The sequence below is a fragment of the Pongo pygmaeus genome, chromosome 3, assembly GCF_028885625.2.
Source record: "Pongo pygmaeus isolate AG05252 chromosome 3, NHGRI_mPonPyg2-v2.0_pri, whole genome shotgun sequence".
Lineage (NCBI taxonomy): Eukaryota > Metazoa > Chordata > Mammalia > Primates > Hominidae > Pongo > Pongo pygmaeus.
The window spans coordinates 77,684,282-77,708,010 of record NC_072376.2 but is presented as its reverse complement, the minus strand read 5'-3'; positions in this window follow the sequence as shown (position 1 = coordinate 77,708,010).

Here is a 23,729-nt window from a genome sequence, read left to right as displayed (position 1 = left end):
AGAGACTCGAACGTTCCTTTTGATAGAACAGTTTTGAAACACTCCTTTTGTAGAATCTGCAAGTGTTTATTTGGAGCGCTTTCAGGCCTATGCTGGAAAAGGAAATATCTTCCCCTAAAAAGTAGATAGAAGCATTCTCAGAAACTTCTTGGTGATGTGTACATTGAACTCACAGTGTTGAACCTTTCTTTGGAGAGAGAAGTTTTGAAACACTCTTTTAGCAGAATCTTCAAGTGGATATATGGAGTTCCTTGAGGCCTACGCCGGAAAGGAAATATCTTCCTGTAGAAACTAGGCAAAAGCATTCTCAGAAAGTTCCCTGTGCTTTGTGCATTCAACTCACAGAGTTCAACCTTCCTTTTGATAGAGCAGTTTTGAAACACTCTTTTTGTAGAATCTGCACGTGGATATTTGGAACGCTTTGAGGCCTATGCTTCAAAAGGAAATATCCTGGCATAGAAACGGGACGGAAGCATTCTCAGAAACTTCTTTGCGATGAGGGCCTTCAAGTCACAGAGTGAAACCTTCCTTTTGATAGGCCAGCTTTGAAACACTGTTTCTGTAGAATCCGCAAGTGGATGCTTGGAGCTCTTTGAGGCTTAGGCTGGAAAAGGTAATATCTTCATATACAAACTAGACAGAAGCATTCTCAGAAACTTCTGTGTCATGTGGGGATGGAACTCACAGAGTGGAACATTCCTTTTCACAGAGCAGTTCTGCAACCCTCTTTTGGTGGAAACTGCACGTGGATGTTTGGTGCGATTGCGTCATCCAGTGGAAAAGGAAATACATTCAGACGAAAACTAGATAGAACCATTCTCAGAAACTTCTTGAGATGAGTGCATTCTACTCACAGAGTTGTACCTTCCTTTTGATAGAATAGTTTTGAAACACACTTTTTGTGCAAACCGCAAGTGGATAGTTGGAGCGCTTTGAGGCTTATGCTGCAAAACGAACTATCTTCACATACAAACTAGACAGAAGCATTGTCAGAAACTTCTTTGTGATGTGCGCATTCAACTCACAGAGTTGAAGCTTCCTTTTCTTATAGCACTTTTGAAACGCTCTGTTAGTAGAATCTGAAAGGGAATATTTGGAGTGCTACGAGGCCAACACTGGAAAAGGAAATACCTTCACACACAAACCAGACGGAAGCATTCTCAGAAACTACCCTGTGCTTTATGCATTCAACACACTGAGAGGAATCTTCCCTTTGAGAGCGCAGTTTGGAAACACTCTTTTTGCAGAATTTGCTAGGGCATGTTTGGAGCGATTTCAGGACTATGTTGGAAAAGGAAATATCTTCACTTAAACACTAGACAGAAGCATTGTCAGAAACTTCGGTGTGATGAGTGCATTCAACTCACAGACCTGAAAATTCCTTTTGATAGAGCAGTTTTGAAACGCTCTTTTAGTAGCATCTGAAAGTGGATATTTGGAGCGCTTTGAGGCCAAGGCTGGAAAACGAAATATCATCACATAAAAACTAGACAGAAGCATTCTCAGAAACTTCTTTGTGATGAGTGGATTCAACTCACAGACTTGCACGTTCCTTTGGATAGGATAGTTTTGAAACACTCCTTTTGTAGAATCTGCGAGTGTTTATTTCGAACGCTTTGAGGCCTATGCTGGAAAAGGAAATATCTTCACCTAAAAACTACACAGAAGCATTGTCAGAAACATCTTTGTGATGACTGCATTCAACTCACAGAGTTGAACCTACCTATTGATAGAGAAGTTTGGAAACACCCTTTTTGTAGAATCTGCAAGTGAATATTTGGAGCGATATGAGGCCTCTGCTGGGAAATGAAATACCTTCCCCTAAAAGCTAGACAGAAGCATACTCAGAAACGACTTGGCAATGTGTGCATCCAACTCACAGAGCTGAGCCTTCCTTTCCCTAGAGCAGTTTTGAAACACTCTTTCAGTAGAATCTGAAAGTGGATATTTGGAGCGCTTTGAGGCCAGTGCTGGGAAACGAAATATCATCACAGAAAAACTAGACAGAAGCGTTCTGCGAAAGTTCTTTGTGATGAGTGCATTCAACTCAGGGACTCGAACGTTCCTTTTGATGGAACAGTTTTGAAACACTCCTTTTGTAGAATCTGCATGTGTTTATTTGGAGCGCTTTCAGGCCTATGCTGGAAAAGGAAATATCTTCCCCTAAAAAGTAGATAGAAGCATTCTCAGAAACTTCTTGGTGATGTGTACATTGAACTCACAGTGTTGAACCTTTCTTTGGATAGAGAAGTTTTGAAATACTCTTTTAGCAGAATCTTCAAGTGGATAAATGGTGTTCCTTGAGGCCTATGCCGGAAAAGGAAATATCTTCCCGTAGAAACTAGGCAAAAGCATTCTCAGAATGTTCCCAGTGCTTTGTGCGTTCAACTCACAGAGTTCAACCTTCCTTTTGATAGAGCAGTTTTGAAACACTCTTTTTGTAGAATCTGCACGAGGATATTTGGAACGCTTTGAGGCCTATGCTTCAAAAGGAAATATCCTGGCATAGAAACTGGACGGAAGCATTCTCAGAAACTTCTTTGCGATGAGGGCCTTCAAGTCACAGAGTGAAACCTTCCTTTTGATAGGCCAGCTTTGAAACACTGCTTCTGTAGAATCCGCAATTGGATGCTTGGAGCTCTTTGAGGCTTAGGCTGGAAAAGGTAATATCTTCATATACAAACTAGACAGAAGCATTCTCAGAAACTTCTTTCTCATGTGGGGATGTAACTCACAGAGTTGAACATTCCTTTTCACAGAGCAGTTCTGCAACCCTCTTTTGGTGGAAACTGCAAGTGGATGTTTGTTGCGATTGCGTCATCCAGTGGAAAAGGAAATACATTCAGACGAAAACTAGATAGAACCATTCTCAGAAACTTCTTGAGATGAGTGCATTCTACTCACAGAGTTGTACCTTCCTTTTGATAGAATAGCTTTGAAACACACTTTTTGTGCAAACCGCAAGTGGATAGTTGGAGCGCTTTGAGGCGTATGCTGCAAAACGAAATATCTTCACATACAAACTAGACAGAAGCATTCTCAGAAACTTCTTTGTGATGTGCGCATTCAACTCACAGAGTTGAAGCTTCCTTTTCATATAGCACTTTTGAAACGCTCTGTTAGTAGAATCTGCAAGGGAATATTTGGAGTGCTACGAGGCCAACACTGGAAAAGGAAATACCTTCACATACAAACCAGACGGAAGCATTCTCAGAAACTACCCTGTGCTTTATGCATTCAAGTCACTGAGAGGAATCTTCCCTTTGAGAGCGCAGTTTGGAAACCCTCTTTTTGCAGAATTTGCTAGGGGAGGTTTGGAGCGATTTCAGGACTATGCTGGAAAAGGAAATATCTTCACTTAAACACTAGACAGAAGCATTGTCAGAAACTTCGGTGTGATGAGTGCATTGAACTCACAGACCTGAACCTTCCTTTTGATAGAGCAGTTTTGAAACGCTCTTTTAGTAGTATCTGAAACTGGATATTTGGAGCGCTTTGAGGCCAAGGCTGGAAAACGAAATATCATCACATAAAAACTAGACAGAAGCATTCTCAGAAACTTCTTTGTGATGAGTGGATTCAACTCACAGACTTGCACGTTCCTCTGGATAGGATAGTTTTGAAACACTCCTTTTGTAGAATCTGCGAGTGTTTATTTCGAACGCTTTGAGGCCTATGCTGGAAAAGGAAATATCTTCACCTAAAAACTAGACAGAAGCATTGTCAGAAACATCTTTGTGATGACTGCATTCAACTCACAGAGTTGAACCTACCTATTGATAGAGAAGTTTTGAAACACCCTTTTTGTAGAATCTGCAAGTGAATATTTTGAGCGATATGAGGCCTCTGCTGGGAAATGAAATATCTTCCCCTAAAAGCTAGACAGAAGCATACTCAGAAACGACTTGGCAATGAGTGCATCCAACTCACAGAGTTGAACCTTCCTTTCCGTAGAGCAGTTTTGAAACACTCTTTCAGTAGAATCTGAAAGTGGATATTTGGAGCGCTTTGAGGCCAGTGCTGGGCAACGAAATATCATCACAGAAAAACTAGACAGAAGCGTTCTGCGAAAGTTCTTTGTGATGAGTGCATTCAACTCAGAGACTCGAACGTTCCTTTTGATAGAACAGTTTTGAAACACTCCTTTTGTAGAATCTGCAAGTGTTTATTTGGAGCGCTTTCAGGCCTATGCTGGAAAAGGAAATATCTTCCCCTAAAAAGTAGATAGAAGCATTCTCAGAAACTTCTCGGTGATGTGTACATTGAACTCACAGTGTTGAACCTTTCTTTGGATAGAGAAGTTTTGAAACACTCTTTTAGCAGAATCTTCAAGTGGATATATGGAGTTCCTTGAGGCCTACGCCGGAAAAGGAAATATCTTCCCGTAGAAACTAGGCAAAAGCATTCTCAGAAAGTTCCCTGTGCTTTGTGCATTCAACTCACAGAGTTCAATCTTCCTTTTGATAGAGCAGTTTTGAAACACTCTTTTTGTAGAATCTGCACGTGGATATTTGGAACGCTTTGAGGCCTATGCTTCAAAAGGAAATATCCTGGCATAGAAACGGGACGGAAGCATTCTCAGAAACTTCTTTGCGATGAGGGCCTTCAAGTCACAGAGTGAAACCTTCCTTTTGATAGGCCAGCTTTGAAACACTGCTTCTGTAGAATCCGCAAGTGGATGCTTGGAGCTCTTTGAGGCTTAGCCTGGAAAAGGTAATATCTTCATATACAAACTAGACAGAAGCATTCTCAGAAACTTCTTTCTCATGTGGGGATGGAACTCACAGAGTTGAACATTCCTTTTCACAGAGCAGTTCTGCAACCCTCTTTTGGTGGAAACTGCACGTGGATGTTTGGTGCGATTGCGTCATCCAGTGGAAAAGGAAATACATTCAGACGAAAACTAGATAGAACCATTCTCAGAAACTTCTTGAGATGAGTGCATTCTACTCACAGAGTTGTACCTTCCTTTTGATAGAATAGTTTTGAAACACACTTTTTGTGCAAACCGCAAGTGGATAGTTGGAGCGCTTTGAGGCGTATGCTGCAAAACGAAATATCTTCACATAAAAACTAGACAGAAGCATTCTCAGAAACTTCTTTGTGATGTGCGCATTCAACTCACAGAGTTGAAGCTTCCTTTTCATATAGCACTTTTGAAACGCTCTGTTAGTAGAATCTGCAAGGGAATATTTGGAGTGCTACGACGCCAACACTGGAAAAGGAAATACCTTCACATGCAAACCAGACGGAAGCATTCTCAGAAACTACCCTGTGGCTTATGCATCCAACTCACTGAGAGGAATCTTCCCTTTGAGAGCGCAGTTTGGAAACACTCTTTTTGCAGAATTTGCTAGGGGATGTTTTGAGCGATTTCAGGACTAGGCTGGAAAAGGAAATATCTTCACTTAAACACTAGACAGAAGCATTGTCAGAAACTTCGGTGTGATGAGTGCATTCAACTCACAGACCTGAACCTTCCTTTTGATAGAGCAGTTTTGAAACGCTCTTTTAGTAGCATCTTAAAGTGGATATTTGGAGCGCTTTGAGGCCAAGGCTGGAAAACGAAATATCATCACATAAAAACTAGACAGAAGCATTCTCAGAAACTTCTTTGTGATGAGTGGATTCAACTCACAGACTTGCACGTTCCTTTGGATAGGATAGTTTTGAAACACTCCTTTTGTAGAATCTGCGAGTGTTTATTTCGAACGCTTTGAGGCCCATGCTGGAAAAGGAAATATCTTCACCTAAAAACTAGACAGAAGCATTGTCAGAAACATCTTTCTGATGACTGCATTCAACTCACAGAGTTGAACCTACCTATTGATAGAGAAGTTTTGAAACACCCTTTTTGTAGAATCTGCAAGTGAATATTTGGAGCGATATGAGGCCTCTGCTGGGAAATGAAATATCTTCCCCTAAAAGCTAGACAGAAGCATACTCAGAAACGACTTGGCAATGTGTGCATCCAACTCACAGAGTTGAACCTTCCTTTCCGTAGAGCAGTTTTGAAACACTCTTTTAGTAGAATCTGAAAGTGGATATTTGGAGCGTTTTGAGGCCAGTGCTGGGCAACGAAATATCATCACAGAAAAACTAGACAGAAGCGTTCTGCGAAAGTTCTTTGTGATGAGTGCATTCAACTCAGAGACTCGAACGTTCCTTTTGATAGAACAGTTTTGAAACACTCCTTTTGTAGAATCTGCAAGTGTTTATTTGGAGCGCTTTCAGGCCTATGCTGGAAAAGGAAATATCTTCCCCTAAAAAGTAGATAGAAGCATTCTCAGAAACTTCTTGGTGATGTGTACATTGAACTCACAGTGTTGAACCTTTCTTTGGAGAGAGAAGTTTTGAAACACTCTTTTAGCAGAATCTTCAAGTGGATATATGGAGTTCCTTGAGGCCTACGCCGGAAAAGGAAATATCTTCCTGTAGAAACTAGGCAAAAGCATTCTCAGAAAGTTCCCTGTGCTTTGTGCATTCAACTCACAGAGTTCAACCTTCCTTTTGATAGAGCAGATTTGAAACACTCTTTTTGTAGAATCTGCACGTGGATATTTGGAACGCTTTGAGGCCTATGCTTCAAAAGGAAATATCCTGGCATAGAAACGGGACGGAAGCATTCTCAGAAACTTCTTTGCGATGAGGGCCTTCAAGTCACAGAGTGAAACCTTCCTTTTGATAGGCCAGCTTTGAAACACTGCTTCTGTAGAATCCGCAAGTGGATGCTTGGAGCTCTTTGAGGCTTAGGCTGGAAAAGGTAATATCTTCATATACAAACTAGACAGAAGCATTCTCAGAAACTTCTGTGTCATGTGGGGATGGAACTCACAGAGTGGAACATTCCTTTTCACAGAGCAGTTCTGCAACCCTCTTTTGGTGGAAACTGCACGTGGATGTTTGGTGCGATTGCGTCATCCAGTGGAAAAGGAAATACATTCAGACGAAAACTAGATAGAACCATTCTCAGAAACTTCTTGAGATGAGTGCATTCTACTCACAGAGTTGTACCTTCCTTTTGATACAATAGTTTTGAAACACACTTTTTGTGCAAACCGCAAGTGGATAGTTGGAGCGCTTTGAGGCGTATGCTGCAAAACGAAATATCTTCACATAAAAACTAGACAGAAGCATTCTCAGAAACTTCTTTGTGATGTGCGCATTCAACTCACAGAGTTGAAGCTTCCTTTTCATATAGCACTTTTGAAACGCTCTGTTAGTAGAATCTGCAAGGGAATATTTGGAGTGCTACGAGGCCAACACTGGAAAAGGAAATACCTTCACATACAAACCAGATGGAAGCATTCTCAGAAACTACCCTGTGTTTTATGCATTCAACTCACTGAGAGGAATCTTCCCTTTGAGAGCGCAGTGTGGAAACACTCTTTTTGCAGAATTTGCTAGGGGATGTTTTGAGCGATTTCAGGACTAGGCTGGAAAAGGAAATATCTTCACTTAAACACTAGACAGAAGCATTGTCAGAAACTTCGGTGTGATGAGTGCATTCAACTCACAGACCTGAACCTTCCTTTTGATAGAGCAGTTTTGAAACGCTCTTTTAGTAGCATCTGAAAGTGGATATTTGGAGCGCTTTGAGGCCAAGGCTGGAAAACGAAATATCATCACATAAAAACTAGACAGAAGCATTCTCAGAAACTTCTTTGTGATGAGTGGATTCAACTCACAGACTTGCACGTTCCTTTGCATAGGATAGTTTTGAAACACTCCTTTTGTAGAATCTGCGAGTGTTTATTTCGAACGCTTTGAGGCCTATGCTGGAAAAGGAAATATCTTCACCTAAAAACTAGACGGAAGCATTGTCAGAAACATCTTTGTGATGACTGCATTCAACTCACAGAGTTGAACCTACCTATTGATAGAGAAGTTTTGAAACACCCTTTTTGTAGAATCTGCAAGTGAATATTTGGAGCGATATGAGGCCTCTGCTGGGAAATGAAATATCTTCCCCTAAAAGCTAGACAGAAGCATACTCAGAAACGACTTGGCAATGTGTGCATCCAACTCACAGAGTTGAACCTTCCTTTCCCTAGAGCAGTTTTGAAACACTCTTTTAGTAGAATCTGAAAGTGGGTATTTGGAGCGTTTTGAGGCCAGTGCTGGGCAACGAAATATCATCACAGAAAAACTAGACAGAAGCGTTCTGCGAAAGTTCTTTGTGATGAGTGCATTCAACTCGGAGACTCGAACGTTCCTTTTGATAGAACAGTTTTGAAACACTCCTTTTGTAGAATCTGCAAGTGTTTATTTGGAGCGCTTTCAGGCCTATGCTGGAAAAGGAAATATCTTCCCCTAAAAAGTAGATAGAAGCATTCTCAGAAACTTCTTGGTGATGTGTACATTGAACTCACAGTGTTGAACCTTTCTTTGGATAGAGAAGTTTTGAAACACTCTTTTAGCAGAATCTTCAAGTGGATATATGGAGTTCCTTGAGGCCTACGCCGGAAAAGGAAATATCTTCCCGTAGAAACTAGGCAAAAGCATTCTCAGAAAGTTCCCTGTGCTTTGTGCATTCAACTCACAGAGTTCAACCTTCCTTTTGATAGAGCAGTTTTGAAACACTCTTTTTGTAGAATCTGCACGTGGATATTTGGAACGCTTTGAGGCCTATGCTTCAAAAGGAAATATCCTGGCATAGAAACGGGACGGAAGCATTCTCAGAAACTTCTTTGCGATGAGAGCCTTCAAGTCACAGAGTGAAACCTTCCTTTTGATAGGCCAGCTTTGAAACACTGCTTCTGTAGAATCCGCAAGTGGATGCTTGGAGCTCTTTGAGGCTTAGGCTGGAAAAGGTAATATCTTCATATACAAACTAGACAGAAGCATTCTCAGAAACTTCTTTGTCATGTGGGGATGGAACTCACAGAGTGGAACATTCCTTTTCACAGAGCAGTTCTGCAACCCTCTTTTGGTGGAAACTGCACGTGGATGTTTGGTGCGATTGCGTCATCCAGTGGAAAAGGAAATACATTCAGACGAAAACTAGATAGAACCATTCTCAGAAACTTCTTGAGATGAGTGCATTCTACTCACAGAGTTGTACCTTCCTTTTGATAGAATAGTTTTGAAACACACTTTTTGTGCAAACCGCAAGTGGATAGTTGGAGCGCTTTGAGGCGTATGCTGCAAAACGAAATATCTTCACATACAAACTAGACAGAAGCATTCTCAGAAACTTCTTTGTGATGTGCGCATTCAACTCACAGAGTTGAAGCTTCCTTTTCATATAGCACTTTTGAAACGCTCTGTTAGTAGAATCTGCAAGGGAATATTTGGAGTGCTACGAGGCCAACACTGGAAAAGGAAATACCTTCACATGCAAACCAGACGGAAGCATTCTCAGAAACTACCCTGTGGCTTATGCATCCAACTCACTGAGAGGAATCTTCCCTTTGAGAGCGCAGTTTGGAAACACTCTTTTTGCAGAATTTGCTAGGGGATGTTTGGAGCGATTTCAGGACTAGGCTGGAAAAGGAAATATCTTCACTTAAACACTAGACAGAAGCATTGTCAGAAACTTCGGTGTGATGAGTGCATTCAACTCACAGACCTGAACCTTCCTTTTGATAGAGCAGTTTTGAAACGCTCTTTTAGTAGCATCTGAAAGTGGATATTTGGAGCGCTTTGAGGCCAAGGCTGGAAAACGAAATATCATCACATAAAAACTAGACAGAAGCATTCTCAGAAACTTCTTTGTGATGAGTGGATTCAACTCACAGACTTGCACGTTCCTTTGGATAGGATAGTTTTGAAACACTCCTTTTGTAGAATCTGCGAGTGTTTATTTCGAACGCTTTGAGGCCCATGCTGGAAAAGGAAATATCTTCACCTATAAACTAGACAGAAGCATTGTCAGAAACATCTTTGTGATGACTGCATTCAACTCACAGAGTTGAACCTACCTATTGATAGAGAAGTTTTGAAACACCCTTTTTGTAGAATCTGCAAGTGAATATTTGGAGCGATATGAGGCCTCTGCTGGGAAATGAAATATCTTCCCCTAAAAGCTAGACAGAAGCATACTCAGAAACGACTTGGCAATGTGTGCATCCAACTCACAGAGTTGAACCTTCCTTTCCGTAGAGCAGTTTTGAAACACTCTTTTAGTAGAATCTGAAAGTGGATATTTGGAGCGTTTTGAGGCCAGTGCTGGGCAACGAAATATCATCACAGAAAAACTAGACAGAAGCGTTCTGCGAAAGTTCTGTGTGATGAGTGCATTCAACTCAGAGACTCGAACGTTCCTTTTGATAGAACAGTTTTGAAACACTCCTTTTGTAGAATCTGCAAGTGTTTATTTGGAGCGCTTTCAGGCCTATGCTGGAAAAGGAAATATCTTCCCCTAAAAAGTAGATAGAAGCATTCTCAGAAACTTCTTGGTGATGTGTACATTGAACTCACAGTGTTGAACCTTTCTTTGGAGAGAGAAGTTTTGAAACACTCTTTTAGCAGAATCTTCAAGTGGATATATGGAGTTCCTTGAGGCCTACGCCGGAAAAGGAAATATCTTCCTGTAGAAACTAGGCAAAAGCATTCTCAGAAAGTTCCCTGTGCTTTGTGCATTCAACTCACAGAGTTCAACCTTCCTTTTGATAGAGCAGTTTTGAAACACTCTTTTTGTAGAATCTGCACGTGGATATTTGGAACGCTTTGAGGCCTATGCTTCAAAAGGAAATATCCTGGCATAGAAACGGGACGGAAGCATTCTCAGAAACTTCTTTGCGATGAGGGCCTTCAAGTCACAGAGTGAAACCTTCCTTTTGATAGGCCAGCTTTGAAACACTGCTTCTGTAGAATCCGCAAGTGGATGCTTGGAGCTCTTTGAGGCTTAGGCTGGAAAAGGTAATATCTTCATATACAAACTAGACAGAAGCATTCTCAGAAACTTCTGTGTCATGTGGGGATGGAACTCACAGAGTGGAACATTCCTTTTCACAGAGCAGTTCTGCAACCCTCTTTTGTTGGAAACTGCACGTGGATGTTTGGTGCGATTGCGTCATCCAGTGGAAAAGGAAATACATTCAGACGAAAACTAGATAGAACCATTCTCAGAAACTTCTTGAGATGAGTGCATTCTACTCACAGAGTTGTACCTTCCTTTTGATAGAATAGTTTTGAAACACACTTTTTGTGCAAACCGCAAGTGGATAGTTGGAGCGCTTTGAGGCGTATGCTGCAAAACGAAATATCTTCACATAAAAACTAGACAGAAGCATTCTCAGAAACTTCTTTGTGATGTGCGCATTCAACTCACAGAGTTGAAGCTTCCTTTTCATATAGCACTTTTGAAACGCTCTGTTAGTAGAATCTGCAAGGGAATATTTGGAGTGCTACGAGGCCAACACTGGAAAAGGAAATACCTTCACATGCAAACCAGACGGAAGCATTCTCAGAAACTACCCTGTGGCTTATGCATCCAACTCACTGAGAGGAATCTTCCCTTTGAGAGCGCAGTTTGGAAACACTCTTTTTGCAGAATTTGCTAGGGGATGTTTGGAGCGATTTCAGGACTAGGCTGGAAAAGGAAATATCTTCACTTAAACACTAGACAGAAGCATTGTCAGAAACTTCGGTGTGATGAGTGCATTCAACTCACAGACCTGAACCTTCCTTTTGATAGAGCAGTTTTGAAACGCTCTTTTAGTAGCATCTGAAAGTGGATATTTGGAGCGCTTTGAGGCCAAGGCTGGAAAACGAAATATCATCACATAAAAACTAGACAGAAGCATTCTCAGAAACTTCTTTGTGATGAGTGGATTCAACTCACAGACTTGCACGTTCCTTTGGATAGGATAGTTTTGAAACACTCCTTTTGTAGAATCTGCGAGTGTTTATTTCGAACGCTTTGAGGCCCATGCTGGAAAAGGAAATATCTTCACCTAAAAACTAGACAGAAGCATTGTCAGAAACATCTTTGTGATGACTGCATTCAACTCACAGAGTTGAACCTACCTATTGATAGAGAAGTTTTGAAACACCCTTTTTGTAGAATCTGCAAGTGAATATTTGGAGCGATATGAGGCCTCTGCTGGGAAATGAAATATCTTCCCCTAAAAGCTAGACAGAAGCATACTCAGAAACGACTTGGCAATGTGTGCATCCAACTCACAGAGTTGAACATTCCTTTCCCTAGAGCAGTTTTGAAACGCTCTTTTAGTAGAATCTGAAAGTGGATATTTGGAGCGCTTTGAGGCCAGTGCTGGGCAACGAAATATCATCACAGAAAAACTAGACAGAAGCGTTCTGCGAAAGTTCTTTGTGATGAGTGCATTCAGCTCAGGGACTCGAACGTTCCTTTTGATAGAACAGTTTTGAAACACTCCTTTTGTAGAATCTGCAAGTGTTTATTTGGAGCGCTTTGAGGCCTATGCTGGAAAAGGAAATATCTTCCCCTAAAAAGTAGATAGAAGCATTCTCAGAAACCTCTTGGTGATGTGTACATTGAACTCACAGTGTTGAACCTTTCTTTGGATAGAGAAGTTTTGAAACACTCTTTTAGCAGAATCTTCAAGTGGATATATGGAGTTCCTTGAGGCCTACGCCGGAAAAGGAAATATCTTCCCGTAGAAACTAGGCAAAAGCATTCTCAGAAAGTCCCCTGTGCTTTGTGCATTCAACTCACAGAGTTCAACCTTCCTTTTGATAGAGCAGTTTTGAAACACTCTTTTTGTGGAATCTGCACGTTGATATTTGGAACGCTTTGAGGCCTATACTTCAAAAGGAAATATCCTGGCATAGAAACGGGACGGAAGCATTCTCAGAAACTTCTTTGCGATGAGGGCCTTCAAGTCACAGAGTCAAACCTTCCTTTTGATAGGCCAGCTTTGAAACACTGCTTTTGTAGAATCCGCAAGTGGATGCTTGGAGCTCTTTGAGGCTTAGGCTGGAAAAGGTAATATCTTCATATACAAACTAGACAGAAGCATTCTCAGAAACTTCTGTGTCATGTGGGGATGGAACTCACAGAGTTGAACATTCCTTTTCACAGAGCAGTTCTGCAACCCTCTTTTGGTGGAAACTGCAAGTCGATGTTTGGTGCGATTGCGTCATCCAGTGGAAAAGGAAATACATTCAGACGAAAACTAGATAGAACCATTCTCAGAAACTTCTTGAGATGAGTGCATTCTACTCACAGAGTTGTACCTTCCTTTTGATAGAATAGTTTTGAAACACACTTTTTGTGCAAACCGCAAGTGGATAGTTGGAGCGCATTGAGGCGTATGCTGCAAAAGGAAATATCTTCACATAAAAACTAGACAGAAGCATTCTCAGAAACTTCTTTGTGATGTGCGCATTCAACTCACAGAGTTGAAGCTTCCTTTTCATATAGCACTTTTGAAACGCTCTGTTAGTAGAATCTGCAAGGGAATATTTGGAGTGCTACGAGGCCAACACTGGAAAAGGAAATACCTTCACATGCAAACCAGACGGAAGCATTCTCAGAAACTACCCTGTGCTTTATGCATTCAACTCACTGAGAGGAATCTTCCCTTTGAGAGCGCAGTTTGGAAACACTCTTTTTGCAGAATTTGCTAGGGGATGTTTGGAGCGATTTCAGGACTAGGCTGGAAAAGGAAATATCTTCACTTAAACACTAGACAGAAGCATTGTCAGAAACTTCGGTGTGATGAGTGCATTCAACTCACAGACCTGAACCTTCCTTTTGATAGAGCAGTTTTGAAACGCTCTTTTAGTAGCATCTGAAAGTGGATATTTGGAGCGCTTTGAGGCCAAGGCTGGAAAACGAAATATCATCACATAAAAACTAGACAGAAGCATTCTCAGAAACTTCTTTGTGATGAGTGGATTCAACTCACAGACTTGCACGTTCCTTTGGATAGGATAGTTTTGAAACACTCCTTTTGTAGAATCTGCGAGTGTTTATTTCGAACGCTTTGAGGCCTATGCTGGAAAAGGAAATATCTTCACCTAAAAACTACACAGAAGCATTGTCAGAAACATCTTTGTGATGACTGCATTCAACTCACAGAGTTGAACCTACCTATTGATAGAGAAGTTTGGAAACACCCTTTTTGTAGAATCTGCAAGTGAATATTTGGAGCGATATGAGGCCTCTGCTGGGAAATGAAATACCTTCCCCTAAAAGCTAGACAGAAGCATACTCAGAAACGACTTGGCAATGTGTGCATCCAACTCACAGAGTTGAACCTTCCTTTCCGTAGAGCAGTTTTGAAACACTCTTTTAGTAGAATCTGAAAGTGGATATTTGGAGCGCTTTGAGGCCAGTGCTGGGAAACGAAATATCATCACAGAAAAACTAGACAGAAGCGTTCTGCGAAAGTTCTTTGTGATGAGTGCATTCAACTCAGGGACTCGAACGTTCCTTTTGATGGAACAGTTTTGAAACACTCCTTTTGTAGAATCTGCATCTGTTTATTTGGAGCGCTTTCAGGCCTATGCTGGAAAAGGAAATATCTTCCCCTAAAAAGTAGATAGAAGCATTCTCAGAAACTTCTTGGTGATGTGTACATTGAACTCACAGTGTTGAACCTTTCTTTGGATAGAGAAGTTTTGAAATACTCTTTTAGCAGAATCTTCAAGTGGATAAATGGAGTTCCTTGAGGCCTACGCCGGAAAAGGAAATATCTTCCCGTAGAAACTAGGCAAAAGCATTCTCAGAATGTTCCCAGTGCTTTGTGCGTTCAACTCACAGAGTTCAACCTTCCTTTTGATAGAGCAGTTTTGAAACACTCTTTTTGTAGAATCTGCACGAGGATATTTGGAACGCTTTGAGGCCTATGCTTCAAAAGGAAATATCCTGGCATAGAAACTGGACGGAAGCATTCTCAGAAACTTCTTTGCGATGAGGGCCTTCAAGTCACAGAGTGAAACCTTCCTTTTGATAGGCCAGCTTTGAAACACTGCTTCTGTAGAATCCGCAGTTGGATGCTTGGAGCTCTTTGAGGCTTAGGCTGGAAAAGGTAATATCTTCATATACAAACTAGACAGAAGCATTCTCAGAAACTTCTTTCTCATGTGGGGATGTAACTCACAGAGTTGAACATTCCTTTTCACAGAGCAGTTCTGCAACCCTCTTTTGGTGGAAACTGCACGTGGATGTTTGTTGCGATTGCGTCATCCAGTGGAAAAGGAAATACATTCAGACGAAAACTAGATAGAACCATTCTCAGAAACTTCTTGAGATGAGTGCATTCTACTCACAGAGTTGTACCTTCCTTTTGATAGAATAGCTTTGAAACACACTTTTTGTGCAAACCGCAAGTGGATAGTTGGAGCGCTTTGAGGCGTATGCTGCAAAACGAAATATCTTCACATACAAACTAGACAGAAGCATTCTCAGAAACTTCTTTGTGATGTGCGCATTCAACTCACAGAGTTGAAGCTTCCTTTTCATATAGCACTTTTGAAACGCTCTGTTAGTAGAATCTGCAAGGGAATATTTGGAGTGCTACGAGGCCAACACTGGAATAGGAAATACCTTCACATACAAACCAGATGGAAGCATTCTCAGAAACTACCCTGTGCTTTATGCATTCAAGTCACTGAGAGGAATCTTCCCTTTGAGAGCGCAGTTTGGAAACCCTCTTTTTGCAGAACTTGCTAGGGGAGGTTTGGAGCGATTTCAGGACTATGCTGGAAAAGGAAATATCTTCACTTAAACACTAGACAGAAGCATTGTCAGAAACTTCGGTGTGATGAGTGCATTGAACTCACAGACCTGAACCTTCCTTTTGATAGAGCAGTTTTGAAACGCTCTTTTAGTAGTATCTGAAACTGGATATTTGGAGCGCTTTGAGGCCAAGGCTGGAAAACGAAATATCATCACATAAAAACTAGACAGAAGCATTCTCAGAAACTTCTTTGTGATGAGTGGATTCAACTCACAGACTTGCACGTTCCTCTGGATAGGATAGTTTTGAAACACTCCTTTTGTAGAATCTGCGAGTGTTTATTTCGAACGCTTTGAGGCCTATGCTGGAAAAGGAAATATCTTCACCTAAAAACTAGACAGAAGCATTGTCAGAAACATCTTTGTGATGACTGCATTCAACTCACAGAGTTGAACCTACCTATTGATAGAGAAGTTTTGAAACACCCTTTTTGTAGAATCTGCAAGTGAATATTTGGAGCGATATGAGGCCTCTGCTGGGAAATGAAATATCTTCCCCTAAAAGCTAGACAGAAGCATACTCAGAAACGACTTGGCAATGTGTGCATCCAACTCACAGAGTTGAACCTTCCTTTCCCTAGAGCAGTTTTGAAACACTCTTTCAGTAGAATCTGAAAGTGGATATTTGGAGCGCTTTGAGGCCAGTGCTGGGAAACGAAATATCATCACAGAAAAACTAGACAGAAGCGTTCTGCGAAAGTTCTTTGTGATGAGTGCATTCAACTCAGAGACTCGAACGTTCCTTTTGATAGAACAGTTTTGAAACACTCCTTTTGTAGAATCTGCAAGTGTTTATTTGGAGCGCTTTCAGGCCTATGCTGGAAAAGGAAATGTCTTCCCCTAAAAAGTAGATAGACGCATTCTCAGAAACCTCTTGGTGATGTGTACATTGAACTCACAGTGTTGAACCTTTCTTTGGATAGAGAAGTTTTGAAATACTCTTTTAGCAGAATCTTCAAGTGGATATATGGAGTTCCTTGAGGCCTACGCCGGAAAAGGAAATATCTTCCCGTAGAAACTAGGCAAAAGCATTCTCAGAAAGTTCCCTGTGCTTTGTGCATTCAACTCACAGAGTTCAACCTTCCTTTTGATAGAGCAGTTTTGAAACACTCTTTTTGTAGAATCTGCACGTGGATATTTGGAACGCTTTGAGGCCTATGCTTCAAAAGGAAATATCCTGGCATAGAAACGGGACGGAAGCATTCTCAGAAACTTCTTTGCGATGAGGGCCTTCAAGTCACAGAGTGAAACCTTCCTGTTGATAGGTCAGCTTTGAAACACTGCTTCTGTAGAATCCGCAAGTGGATGCTTGGAGCTCTTTGAGGCTTAGGCTGGAAAAGGTAATATCTTCATATACAAACTAGACAGAAGCATTCTCAGAAACTTCTTTGTCATGTGGGGATGGAACTCACAGAGTGGAACATTCCTTTTCACAGAGCAGTTCTGCAACCCTCTTTTGGTGGAAACTGCACGTGGATGTTTGGTGCGATTGCGTCATCCAGTGGAAAAGGAAATACATTCAGACGAAAACTAGATAGAACCATTCTCAGAAACTTCTTGAGATGAGTGCATTCTACTCACAGAGTTGTACCTTCCTTTTGATAGAATAGTTTTGAAACACACTTTTTGTGCAAACCGCAAGTGGATAGTTGGAGCGCTTTGAGGCGTATGCGGCAAAACGAAATATCTTCACATACAAACTAGACAGAAGCATTCTCAGAAACTTCTTTGTGATGTGTGCATTCAACTCACAGAGTTGAAGCTTCCTTTTCATATAGCACTTTTGAAACGCTCTGTTAGTAGAATCTGCAAGGGAATATTTGGAGTGCTACGAGGCCAACACTGGAAAAGGAAATACCTTCACATGCAAACCAGACGGAAGCATTCTCAGAAACTACCCTGTGGCTTATGCATCCAACTCACTGAGAGGAATCTTCCCTTTGAGAGCGCAGTTTGGAAACACTCTTTTTGCAGAATTTGCTAGGGGATGTTTGGAGCGATTTCAGGACTAGGCTGGAAAAGGAAATATCTTCACTTAAACACTAGACAGAAGCATTGTCAGAAACTTCGGTGTGATGAGTGCATTCAACTCACAGACCTGAACCTTCCTTTTGATAGAGCAGTTTTGAAACGCTCTTTTAGTAGCATCTGAAAGTGGATATTTGGAGCGCTTTGAGGCCAAGGCTGGAAAACGAAATATCATCACATAAAAACTAGACAGAAGCATTCTCAGAAACTTCTTTGTGATGAGTGGATTCAACTCACAGACTTGCACGTTCCTTTGGATAGGATAGTTTTGAAACACTCCTTTTGTAGAATCTGCGAGTGTTTATTTCAAACGCTTTGAGGCCCATGCTGGAAAAGGAAATATCTTCACCTAAAAACTAGACAGAAGCATTGTCAGAAACATCTTTGTGAGGACTGCATTCAACTCACAGAGTTGAACCTACCTATTGATAGAGAAGTTTTGAAACACCCTTTTTGTAGAATCTGCAAGTGAATATTTGGAGCGATATGAGGCCTCTGCTGGGAAATGAAATATCTTCCCCTAAAAGCTAGACAGAAGCATACTCAGAAACGACTTGGCAATGTGTGCATCCAACTCACAGAGTTGAACCTTCCTTTCCCTAGAGCAGTTTTGAAACACTCTTTTAGTAGAATCTGAAAGTGGATATTTGGAGCGCTTTGAGGCCAGTGCTGGGCAACGAAATATCATCACAGAAAAACTAGACAGAAGCGTTCTGCGAAAGTTCTTTGTGATGAGTGCATTCAACTCTGGGACTCGAACGTTCCTTTTGATAGAACAGTTTTGAAACACTCCTTTTGTAGAATCTGCAAGTGTTTATTTGGAGCGCTTTCAGGCCTATGCTGGAAAAGGAAATATCTTCCCCTAAAAAGTAGATAGAAGCATTCTCAGAAACTTCTCGGTGATGTGTACATTGAACTCACAGTGTTGAACCTTTCTTTGGATAGAGAAGTTTTGAAACACTCTTTTAGCAGAATCTTCAAGTGGATATATGGAGTTCCTTGAGGCCTACGCCGGAAAAGGAAATATCTTCCCGTAGAAACTAGGCAAAAGCATTCTCAGAAAGTTCCCTGTGCTTTGTGCATTCAACTCACAGAGTTCAACCTTCCTTTTGATAGAGCAGCTTTGAAACACTGTTTTTGTAGAATCTGCACGTGGATATTTGGAACGCTTTGAGGCCTATGCTTCAAAAGGAAATATCCTGGCATAGAAACGGGACAGAAGCATTCTCAGAAACTTCTTTGCGATGAGGGCCTTCAAGTCACAGAGTGAAACCTTCCTTTTGATAGGCCAGCTTTGAAACACTGCTTCTGTAGAATCCGCAAGTGGATGCTTGGAGCTCTTTGAGGCTTAGGCTGGAAAAGGTAATATCTTCATATACAAACTAGACAGAAGCATTCTCAGAAACTTCTTTCTCATGTGGGGATGGAACTCACAGAGTTGAACATTCCTTTTCACAGAGCAGTTCTGCAACCCTCTTTTGGTGGAAACTGCACGTGGATGTTTGGTGCGATTGCGTCATCCAGTGGAAAAGGAAATACATTCAGACGAAAACTAGATAGAACCATTCTCAGAAACTTCTTGAGATGAGTGCATTCTACTCACAGAGTTGTACCTTCCTTTTGATAGAATAGTTTTGAAACACACTTTTTGTGCAAACCGCAAGTGGATAGTTGGAGCGCTTTGAGGCGTATGCTGCAAAACGAAATATCTTCACATAAAAACTAGACAGAAGCATTCTCAGAAACTTCTTTGTGATGTGCGCATTCAACTCACAGAGTTGAAGCTTCCTTTTCATATAGCACTTTTGAAACGCTCTGTTAGTAGAATCTGCAAGGGAATATTTGGAGTGCTACGAGGCCAACACTGGAAAAGGAAATACCTTCACATGCAAACCAGACGGAAGCATTCTCAGAAACTACCCTGTGGTTTATGCATCCAACTCACTGAGAGGAATCTTCCCTTTGAGAGCGCAGTTTGGAAACACTCTTTTTGCAGAATTTGCTAGGGGATGTTTGGAGCGATTTCAGGACTAGGCTGGAAAAGGAAATATCTTCACTTAAACACTAGACAGAAGCATTGTCAGAAACTTCGGTGTGATGAGTGCATTCAACTCACAGACCTGAACCTTCCTTTTGATAGAGCAGTTTTGAAACGCTCTTTTAGTAGCATCTGAAAGTGGATATTTGGAGCGCTTTGAGGCCAAGGCTGGAAAACGAAATATCATCACATAAAAACTAGACAGAAGCATTCTCAGAAACTTCTTTGTGATGAGTGGATTCAACTCACAGACTTGCACGTTCCTTTGCATAGGATAGTTTTGAAACACTCCTTTTGTAGAATCTGCGAGTGTTTATTTCGAACGCTTTGAGGCCTATGCTGGAAAAGGAAATATCTTCACCTAAAAACTAGACAGAAGCATTGTCAGAAACATCTTTGTGATGACTGCATTCAACTCACAGAGTTGAACCTACCTATTGATAGAGAAGTTTTGAAACACCCTTTTTGTAGAATCTGCAAGTGAATATTTGGAGCGATATGAGGCCTCTGCTGGGAAATGAAATATCTTCCCCTAAAAGCTAGACAGAAGCATACTCAGAAACGACTTGGCAATGTGTGCATCCAACTCACAGAGTTGAACCTTCCTTTCCCTAGAGCAGTTTTGAAACACTCTTTTAGTAGAATCTGAAAGTGGATATTTGGAGCGTTTTGAGGCCAGTGCTGGGCAACGAAATATCATCACAGAAAAACTAGACAGAAGCGTTCTGCGAAAGTTCTTTGTGATGAGTGCATTCAACTCAGAGACTCGAACGTTCCTTTTGATAGAACAGTTTTGAAACACTCCTTTTGTAGAATCTGCAAGTGTTTATTTGGAGCGCTTTCAGCCCTATGCTGGAAAAGGAAATATCTTCCCCTAAAAAGTAGATAGAAGCATTCTCAGAAACTTCTTGGTGATGTGTACATTGAACTCACAGTGTTGAACCTTTCTTTGGATAGAGAAGTTTTGAAACACTCTTTTAGCAGAATCTTCAAGTGGATATATGGAGTTCCTTGAGGCCTACGCCGGAAAAGGAAATATCTTCCCGTAGAAACTAGGCAAAAGCATTCTCAGAAAGTTCCCTGTGCTTTGTGCATTCAACTCACAGAGTTCAACCTTCCTTTTGATAGAGCAGTTTTGAAACACTCTTTTTGTAGAATCTGCACGTGGATATTTGGAACGCTTTGAGGCCTATGCTTCAAAAGGAAATATCCTGGCATAGAAACGGGACGGAAGCATTCTCAGAAACTTCTTTGCGATGAGGGCCTTCAAGTCATAGAGTGAAACCTTCCTTTTGATAGGCCAGCTTTGAAACACTGCTTCTGTAGAATCCGCAAGTGGATGCTTGGAGCTCTTTGAGGCTTAGGCTGGAAAAGGTAATATCTTCATATACAAACTAGACAGAAGCATTCTCAGAAACTTCTTTGTCATGTGGGGATGGAACTCACAGAGTGGAACATTCCTTTTCGCAGAGAAGTTCTGCAACCCTCTTTTGGTGGAAACTGCACGTGGATGTTTGGTGCGATTGCGTCATCCAGTGGAAAAGGAAATACATTCAGACGAAAACTAGATAGAACCATTCCCAGAAACTTCTTGAGATGAGTGCATTCTACTCACAGAGTTGTACCTTCCTTTTGATAGAATAGTTTTGAAACACACTTTTTGTGCAAACCGCAAGTGGATAGTTGGAGCGCTTTGAGGCGTATGCTGCAAAACGAAATATCTTCACATAAAAACTAGACAGAAGCATTCTCAGAAACTTCTTTGTGATGTGCGCATTCAACTCACAGAGTTGAAGCTTCCTTTTCATATAGCACTTTTGAAACGCTCTGTTAGTAGAATCTGCAAGGGAATATTTGGAGTGCTACGAGGCCAACACTGGAAAAGGAAATACCTTCACATGCAAACCAGACGGAAGCATTCTCAGAAACTACCCTGTGCTTTATGCATCCAACTCACTGAGAGGAATCTTCCCTTTGAGAGCGCAGTTTGGAAACACTCTTTTTGCAGAATTTGCTAGGGGATGTTTGGAGCGATTTCAGGACTAGGCTGGAAAAGGAAATATCTTCACTTAAACACTAGACAGAAGCATTGTCAGAAACTTCGGTGTGATGAGTGCATTCAACTCACAGACCTGAACCTTCCTTTTGATAGAGCAGTTTTGAAACGCTCTTTTAGTAGCATCTGAAAGTGGATATTTGGAGCGCTTTGAGGCCAAGGCTGGAAAACGAAATATCATCACATAAAAACTAGACAGAAGCATTCTCAGAAACTTCTTTGTGATGAGTGGATTCAACTCACAGACTTGCACGTTCCTTTGCATAGGATAGTTTTGAAACACTCCTTTTGTAGAATCTGCGAGTGTTTATTTCGAACGCTTTGAGGCCTATGCTGGAAAAGGAAATATCTTCACCTAAAAACTAGACAGAAGCATTGTCAGAAACATCTTTGTGATGACTGCATTCAACTCACAGAGTTGAACCTACCTATTGATAGAGAAGTTTTGAAACACCCTTTTTGTAGAATCTGCAAGTGAATATTTGGAGCGATATGAGGCCTCTGCTGGGAAATGAAATATCTTCCCCTAAAAGCTAGACAGAAGCATACTCAGAAACGACTTGGCAATGTGTGCATCCAACTCACAGAGTTGAACCTTCCTTTCCCTAAAGCAGTTTTGAAACACTCTTTTAGTAGAATCTGAAAGTGGATATTTGGAGCGTTTTGAGGCCAGTGCTGGGCAACGAAATATCATCACAGAAAAACTAGACAGAAGAGTTCTGCGAAAGTTCTTTGTGATGAGTGCATTCAACTCAGAGACTCGAAAGTTCCTTTTGATAGAACAGTTTTGAAACACTCCTTTTGTAGAATCTGCAAGTGTTTATTTGGAGCGCTTTGAGGCCTATGCTGGAAAAGGAAATATCTTCCCCTAAAAAGTAGATAGAAGCATTCTCAGAAACTTCTTGGTGATGTGTACATTGAACTCACAGTGTTGAACCTTTCTTTGGATAGAGAAGTTTTGAAACACTCTTTTAGCAGAATCTTCAAGTGGATATATGGAGTTCCTTGAGGCCTACGCCGGAAAAGGAAATATCTTCCCGTAGAAACTAGGCAAAAGCATTCTCAGAAAGTTCCCTGTGCTTTGTGCATTCAACTCACAGAGTTCAACCTTCCTTTTGATAGAGCAGGTTTGAAACACTCTTTTTGTAGAATCTGCACGTGGATATTTGGAACGCTTTGAGGCCTATGCTTCAAAAGGAAATATCCTGGCATAGAAACTGGACGGAAGCATTCTCAGAAACCTCTTTGCGATGAGGGCCTTCAAGTCACAGAGTGAAACCTTCCTTTTGAGAGGCCAGCTTTGAAACACTGCTTCTGTAGAATCCGCAAGTGGATGCTTGGAGCTCTTTGAGGCTTAGGCTGGAAAAGGTAATATCTTCATATACAAACTAGACAGAAGCGTTCTCAGAAACTTCTTTCTCATGTGGGGATGGAACTCACAGAGTTGAACATTCCTTTTCACAGAGCAGTTCTGCAACCGTCTTTTGGTGGAAACTGCAAGTGGATGTTTGGTGCGATTGCGTCATCCAGTGGAAAAGGAAATACATTCAGACGAAAACTAGATAGAACCATTCCCAGAAACTTCTTGAGATGAGTGCATTCTACTCACAGAGTTGTACCTTCCTTTTGATAGAATAGTTTTGAAACACACTTTTTGTGCAAACTGCAAGTGGATAGTTGGAGCGCTTTGAGGCGTATGCTGCAAAACGAAATATCTTTACATAAAAACTAGACAGAAGCATTCTCAGAAACTTCTTTGTGATGTGCGCATTCAACTCACAGAGTTGAAGCTTCCTTTTCATATAGCACTTTTGAAACGCTCTGTTAGTAGAATCTGCAAGGGAATATTTGGAGTGCTACGAGGCCAACACTGGAAAAGGAAATACCTTCACATGCAAACCAGACGGAAGCATTCTCAGAAACTACCCTGTGGT